The following is an 8,429-nucleotide window of genomic DNA, read 5'->3' as shown; positions in this document are numbered from 1 at the left end:
GTGCGTGTGCGTGTGCGTGCGTGCGTGCGTGCGTGCGTGCGTGCGTGCGTGCGTGCGTGCGTGCGTGCGTGTGTGTGTGTGTGTGTGTGTGTGTGTGTGTCGTAGCTGACAACACAATGCGTGAGTGGCAGTCAGGGACATTATTCAGAATAGCCTGCTCTTTACTGAAACATTGCCACATCACACCATTAAAAAAAAGTATTCACTCTCACTCACTACTAATCACTCAGTGATGCACGAAATGTTACTACAGTACACTGTATTTGGCTTGCCTGCATTGTGCTTGTTAGTCTGGGCACTGGGTGGCGCTGCTCTGCAAAGGAAGGAAGGAAGAGAAAGACAAAGAAATCTATGGGACTTGTCTAATTCCTGCTCCCGCAGAGTTTGTTGCGACCTATGGAACCGGTCTAATCCCTGCTGCAGTCTTATTTCATCTGATTGCACTGTTTTGTCAGAAGGTGTTTCGGAACTGTCAAATTCCTGCTTCAGTCTTTTGTTGTCATGTGGGCGTCCTGTCTATTTCTTGTTGCAGTGTTAAAGTTTGATATTTCGTAAAACTGTAGCATCTCCTGCTGCAGTGTTTTTCTGTAATCTATGGGAACTGTGGAACTCCTGCAGCGGTCTTTTGTGTAACATATGGGACCTGTCTAATTCCTACCGGCATCTTTTTTTTTTTTATACTGTATTGGACAAATCTAATTACTGCTGCAATGTTTAGTTTTGACGTTTCGTATCAGTCTAATTCCACCTGCAGAATTCTATTGTATTATGCGGCAGGTGTCTAATTCCTACTGCAGTGTTCCGTTGTGAGCTACGGGATTGGTGTAATTTCTTTTCTAGTGGTGTACGGATTCAGCCTAATTCTTCCATGTTCCTGTGTTCTTTTGTAAAGGATCTGTCTAATTCCATCCTCCGTGTTGTTATTTCCAAGCTTCTTAAAATCCCGTCTGATTGAATGCTCATTTGGTCGACTTGATGTGTTCCCAAGTGTGAATGTCGTGACGCCTACGTTGCAATAGCACCACGCTCCCCGTCGGCCATTTTGCGACAGATCGCATGACAAAAGCGTGTGCTGCATCAAAGGACACGCAAGACGGCGCCTGGCGGAGCTTTTGTCAATTTTTAGTCCTGGAATGTTGCTGACAAACGTCGTTATCGTCAGCACCACCCCAGCCCTCTCGCCATGGTAACGCATTCTTGATGCTTCAAGTGGTGTCAAGAAGTCTTTGTGGATATTCAAAGGAACCTCTCCTCATCTTTTCTCCACGGAATTTGAATTAGAATGCACACACATTCCCGCCTGGCAACACGGAGCTTACATTGGCTGCTGCTCACCTGACAATTTATTCAATCGGTATGGTCGTTGGTTGTTGTCACACAGATCATTCATTCTGCTGCTGACAAAGGAAGACGATTGTCTGTATTCACATTAGCCGTTTCTCAATCGGCGTTCATTCTTACATCCTTATGATCTGAGTTCTGTTGCAATCGAAAGTGCGCACAAAGCAAGAAAGCACGGAAGGTCGTCCTTGTCTGCTAGCTTAATTTTAAACGACGCTTGCATCAGGTGGTGACTTGCGAAGACTTGGCTGGGAAAATGTCCCAAGATGCATTTTATGCTGCAATCAAAATGGCTGATACGACACGGGGAGGAGAGGGCACTCGTAGTAACGTAACCATCACTTTGAATTCACAATAAATTCACGAAATGATCTCATTTCGTGTAATTTAAGATGACCGCCGTGAGTCTGATGCAGAATGGGGAAGAAAGATGGGAAAACCATTTATCATCAAATGGCTTGATTCGTTTCGTCTAGACATCCGTTGGTTCTAAAACTGCCTTAAAGATGGTGATTGTTAGCATGTCAATGACCTTTTCCATTGCGCCTTACCATTCAGCTAACATATCCCTGATAATTTGACGTCTAATACCCCCCAACAAGGGATATAATTTCCCACCAGATGCCACTCAACTTGCTTCAACAAAGTTCCCTGACACCCAAGTAGTGAATCGTGAATATGCGGAGGAATATTCTGGCATGCTGTGTGTGTGTGTTTTTATGAAATGCTAAATAAATAAAGTCATTCAATGGAGCAATCGAAGCAAACGGAGAACACACATGAAAACAATCCAGCATGACGTCACTGGCCGTCCAGCTCTTTAGCATGGTTAGCATTGTTAGCATTGCTCACTGAGGACTTTGTGTTGTCAGCTGTGTTTGCGTGTGACAATTCTATCAGTCCTCTTTTGTTCTTTGCTCCGAGCGCCTACACGGAGAACAATAGCACACGGGAACAACAAACACGCCAAGAACACCGGGACACCTGTCAAAGGTGCCAATCGGTCCATATCATGAAATAGTTGGGGTGGGGGTGAACTCCAAGTCCAACTTCTATGATGTTGGAAGGTATCGATCGAGTTCCCTTTGTTATGACATACGTCATCACTCTAATTCTCATTAATTTGATTTCAGTCAATCACCCCCATGTTTTGATGTGGCATATTGGGAAACGTGCAGTCGCTGCTCCTGTGTTCTTTTGCAACATACGGAATCAATCTCCATAATTCCTTTTTGGTCTACGTCCTGCTCCAGTGTAATAAATATGACAGACGAGCCACGTGTCGTGGACATGTAGTGGACCATTTTTCTCTCGCCGTCTCGTTTCCGAGCAATCCATCAGATGGATCGATAACGTGAGCGGCTTCTTCTTCTTCGTGCCTTCGCCATCCTCGGCGCCATTTGTCAGCCTTCCCCCAGTGCCAGATGTCAGCGATCAATATGGCGGCGATGATTGGAAGAAGACTTACGGAACGGAATGCAGAATATAAATGAGGCACTAAACTCGCATGTTGGAGAAGGTCCAAAATGATTTTTGAATGGCTCCCAAAAATCAGGTCAAATCCCAAGCGACCAATAAACTGGCAAAATAATTGTACTTGATTGGTCGCATCTTGGTCACATTTTTTGTCCCGCCAGCCAAGTCAGTTGCACCCAGCTCGGGTGAAACGCCAACTGAGCAGACAACGGGTCATGGTGGCGGTGGCGGCGGCGGTGGTGCTGAACTCCAAATAACCCCAAAAAGAAGAAGAAGAGGAGGAGGAAGATAAAGAGGAGGGGGTGACACACTTCTCGCAGCGGAGCGATGACCGACTAACAACCCCACGAGTTTTCATATTCTTCACCTTCGATGAAATAATCCAGTCAATGATTTTCCATGGTGCTTGTTCTGCTCGCTTGTCAGTTGGAGTCTGTTACACCTGACTGGACTGGTCGCCATTCACGGTCAGGGAACATACTGACAAACAACAAACTGGTCGCCAGTCAATGTCAGCTCCCAAGTTTGTGTGTGAAAAACCGAGGTGGCTAAATGCTGCATTTGTTGTTGCATGAATTTGCCTTTTAATCTGTGATTTATTAGGCGTAGAAAGATGCTAACCGCTAACAAGATGACGAGCGAACGAGCGCGAGTGTTGAGTGTCGTCGCCGGAACATTCCGGCAGTTAATGATTGACGGGCGCGGCCAGCGTGCACAATGTCAACAGGATGAGACCGCAGCGAGCAAACGTTGTTATCGGTTAACTCGAGCGTGATGTTGACTTTCATATCTGGCGTTGCCGCGGGAAAATTTTTGCATTCTGCCAATCACATCAAACCAAGGAACTCGTTGCCCCCATGTCTTCACAAAATATCACATTGAAATGATTTGTTTCCAAAAATGACAGTGATATCATTTAATCTGCATGACTTACAGTATGTTTGCTCAGGGCCAACAATGGGGCCCTCGAAAGTTGCCACACCAGCGCAAAGCCACTGTCCACATACTCATGGTTGACAACGAGGCACTCTAAAGTTGCCACAGCAGCTTGACGACCCTCTCGACAAGCTGGCACTCACATTGTATTTAATTTTTTTTTTTTTTTAATTTACCTCATTCTTTGGCTCACTGTGATGTGAATGCACTTGCAGCCCACAATGAGGCACTCTAAGGAACCAAGCCTCCGGACCACCCCATTGCGCTCTAGAATCGTATATAGTAGTAGAGGGACAGCTCACACCAGATACCAAAATGCGTCATCAGATGCCGTTTTGGCCACATCCCTCCAAATGTCAGGTCAACTGACATGAAAAATACATCTCCACAATTCATGCCCTTCTCAAATGCGTTTCTCTTTTTGCAGTTATGTTGTTAGTTTAAGCAGTGCACATCAGTGAGGAGGCATTTTGCACTACAGAAGCTGCAGGGTGGGAAAATGGATAAATTTTTTTTTTTTTTAAACATCCTGGCATTCATGGACCCTCAGAAAAAAAAATTCCCATTGTTCCCTTTTGTTTAATCGTTCACAATCATTTCACTTTCACGCGAGCGAGTGAGCGGTCGCAGCCTGTCATTTGTGGTTTCCAACAAAGACGAGGCAACAGATGGCACTCGCAGCGAGAGGGGGCGCTGTTGCTCTGGCGCCAGACCTCCTGCAAGGCGGGACAAAGGCCCCGAGGCACTTACAGTTCTCGTGATAGACTGAAGATCATGTTTTTTTTTTTTTTTTCGTTATCGTGGACCTAGATAGTTCCTTCAAATATCTGCTGAACATCCCTTTGTAAGGACGAGGTAGTCAGGGATGACTCCAAACGCGGCACCAACCAAAACAACAAGACTGAAAAACAGCTTCTACCATCCACACGCCATCAGACCCCTGAACAAATGACATCACAATCTGTCAAGTACGCTGTGGAATATTTTTGTCATCCCGCTGACTTGAATGTTGTGCTATTGGTGTTATGGTCATATGTTCCATTACAAACCGCTAGCGGTCAAAAATTTGGAAATATCCTCTCAAATTCACTATTTTCTTGATATTTTCTCACTCTGCTTTTCTGATGTGGAAGAAGCTTTATAACCTGGAATGACTTTCGGTTGTGCTCTATGAAGGATTTCTTTGCTTCTTCGTGTGTTGGAGATCATTTGAATTGGAAGGCGTTTCCACATTTTGGACTGCTACTGCACATCACGGCGCTAATGTTTCCGCTTGGTGGCAGAGCGTAATATAAATAATCGCTCGGGTAAATTCAAATAATCTCTTTGACTTCCCCAACTGTTTATCAGCGTGCTGCGTGTTGCGCGTTTGGTTTATCATTGGCAAGTGTTAAACCAGCAGCTGATGACATGCCATGCATTAAATCTCCTTCCTGTCCAATCGACTTCCTGTTTCAAGATCGTCACTGCCCACTTCTCTATTGCAGTCAAACTCGACAATGGCGAATACTCAAGTTGGAATACTGGACCGGAATTGCGCTTTTGCGCACGCTGCTACCTCACAACCCATAAACATGCAGTACCCAAAACTTCTTGTTGACAATTGCTTTAGGGCCGCAACTGAATAATTACACTTCCTGTAGCCCACGTTGAGCAGCGACAGTGCCGTGAAGTTACTAACCATATATAGATGCAACGTCATTCAAGTTACAGGGGAGAAAAAAAACAGAGTGACTTCTTGTATGGAGATGCCCTGGCATGTGGGCAAGGAGAGCCACAGTTGTTGGCGAATTTGTTGATGGGAAGAAACACAGAGGCAAAATGAAGACACACGCATGAAGCTGCTTTAGGCCACAACTCACATCCAAACACTTGCATGCAGACCAACCAGCCAATGTGACATCACTCACCGGGCCACGTCCCTTAAAGGCACACATCAAACACACATGCTACAGTATGTACAGACTTTAAAGGTGATAAAACGAGTTTGTTTAAAATGCCTGCCTGCTGTCAAAGTACCGGGTACTCGTAAACGTTGCGGATACAAACTACTGATACGCCTTGCCAGTAGGTATCGCTTTCTACTTGAATGAATATTTGTATTGGTATCAGTTTGATGAAAAATTGTGGTCTCAATCATGGAAGAAATGGATTTCAAATCCAAATTCGTGAGGAATTGATGCACCCCCAAAACAAACTGTAATGTGTAAAAATGTCCCAAACCGGTGGTAAGGCACTTATTTTTTCGAAATGAAGCTCCTCAAAATGCCCTGAATGGCACAAACTGGAGCCAAATTAAACATTTAATACTTTGATCATAGTTCTTTTTTTTTTTTTTTTTTGTCATTTTGTTTTGCTAATTCATTTTCTTTCAATTAGCTTTAGAGTGTTTTTCATCTTTTTTTAATTCGTTTTATTAATAGCTATAGTTGTTTTTTTAAATATATAACAAATGCAATACGTTTGAAATCTGCCTCAATAGAAGACAAAAATGAAGGACATTTTCACCACAATTAAACTTACATAAACATAAAATGTAATTTCAGTTATTGTTTTAAAAAATGGCATTTTTAATTTATTTGCTTAAAGAAATAACCTTGTCATGTCAAAGATTCAACTCCTATAATGAGGTACTGGTGTATTTTCGTTAAAACTTCAGTCGTGGTGATGCCGCACACGCGCCCGTGCGCAAGCTCCCATCTGCATCGCGCCGCCAGATGCTTAATTAAGATGGACGCCGCGGAAAACTATCTGTTGATCACATGACCAGCTTGCGCTCACACGCAAACCCACACGCACACGCGTACACACAAACACACGGACGTATGCGCGCGAACCGCCACGCGAACACACGCGCGTAGATTGGCACACGGTAACGCAGCGGGGATGAATGAACAAGGGCGGATCACGTGACCACAGTGCTGCCGTTTCCATGGTGATTTTGAAGGGGATGGGGGAGGTATGGCTGGCCGAGAACATGGCTGCCAACGCAACCTGCTGCTTGAACGTCAGCAGGAAAACTGCTTAAAAAAAAAAAGAAAAAAAAACGTCGCCGTATATATCAACCTGGCGGCAAAACCAATATTCCACCAGATGGTCCCGAATGAATCTTTTTATTGCTTTTGACAATTTTAGCGAGAAGCGAAGGATGGGTAGAGAAAAAAAAAATCAGCGAAGATGCAAATGCTGAACAGCAAACACTTGGGGGGGATGCAGCGTACAGCGACGATAAATGATTAATATTATTCGATTCATTCAACATTCAAATGGCATTAACGAATATTGTAATGCTCATTTTCATCTCATTTGATCCATAATGGTAAAGATATTCATTCATCTGATTGCTACGACTGTTTGAATTACTGCTAGTTGTTAACGTCATGATGTATAGAAGAAATTATCAGGTGATCTTTTTCAAACTCGTCATGCCCCGATGTCTTGAGCGTGAGGTGTGATAGGTTTCACGATTTGCAAGATGTTTCCTAAAGATACTGAGACATTTTTGGGATGAGCAGAATTTTCCCACCATTGCTTAAAACGCTTTTTCCATGAAAGCGAGCACAAAACCTGAGCTCCTTTTTTGGGGGCGGGGGTGGGGGAGGGTTCCTTTGCAAATGTCACACATGCAGTCGTTCGTGTTAACGCTGCTGGAGAGACCCGCATGATGATGTTGCAGTTGCACCAGAGGGACCTGTGAGCTCAAGTGCCAGGATGTGGAGGCCATTTCACATTTGCAATAAAACACGATGATCTTTGCGAGCAATGTGCGACTTTGTCAAAGTGTCGCAACAGGTGCATATCTTGACCATTATGGTCGATGTAGAAAGACACAAGTGTCAGGGCTTTCTTGACTACTTGCAAGCGTTGTAGATGCATTTCAGAGTCAAAGTCACATGGTTGCATATGAAGCATGCCTGTCTTTAGCGTTAGCCACCAAGTGGATATCAGTTAATCGGTGTCAACTGTTTATGATTTTTTTTTTTTTTTTTTTTAATCCCATTACAACTTTGACCAAATCTTGTTGTTCAGAACACATTTGCGTTGGACTGGACTCGGAATTTAGCTCTTTACGGCCACATTTGAAATCAACAATAACTATTTTCAAGCAAAAGCAACATTTGGATTTTCTTAGTGTCTTTCAAAAATAAATGTTTTGAAAACATCTGTTTTCCCTTTGGAAAACGATGGTCAACATCATTGCCGATTGTTTGATACGTTCTAGATCAAAGCGCGAAAATGATTTATTATCAGTTTGTTTCTGCATTTCATGTACTGTCAGTGTGAAATAATGTCCTGTTTTTTTTTTTTTTTAAATAAAGGGGCGGAAATGTAAAAACTATTTTTTTTTAATTCGATTAATCGGAAAACAATGAAATAATCATCTGTTGTAGCCTTACTCCAATGCGATTTGGTGTTGGCTGTACGTTGTGAGGAATTCTGGCGCCATCTCGCGATGCGGGGTCTCAAATTTCTGCTCCCTTTTTCAAGCCCCCCCCACCCCAAAAAAAAAAAAAATCATCAACCAAGCGACTCTTACCTCAAGGCACCATTCTAAAAACCTGCAAAATGATTGACCGACTATGATGATTTTGAATTCATAGCAAACTGGCGTGAGGCCAAAGGAAATGTTGATTGACTGACCAATCAGAATTTTGCACACAACAAACCCCTGCACA

General features: G+C 43.6%; 1 protein-coding gene across 1 annotated transcript in view; it reads right to left on the bottom strand.

Annotated features, from left to right (window-relative positions):
* basp1 (brain abundant, membrane attached signal protein 1) overlaps positions 1-8,429 on the bottom strand; it is a 12,643-nt gene that overhangs the window by 3,255 nt on the left and 959 nt on the right. The window lies entirely within an intron of this gene.

Source organism: Hippocampus comes, unplaced genomic scaffold, assembly GCF_001891065.2.
Source record: "Hippocampus comes isolate QL1 unplaced genomic scaffold, H_comes_QL1_v1.1 scaffold20, whole genome shotgun sequence".
NCBI lineage: Eukaryota > Metazoa > Chordata > Actinopteri > Syngnathiformes > Syngnathidae > Hippocampus > Hippocampus comes.
This window is presented reverse-complemented; position numbering and strand designations above follow the sequence as displayed.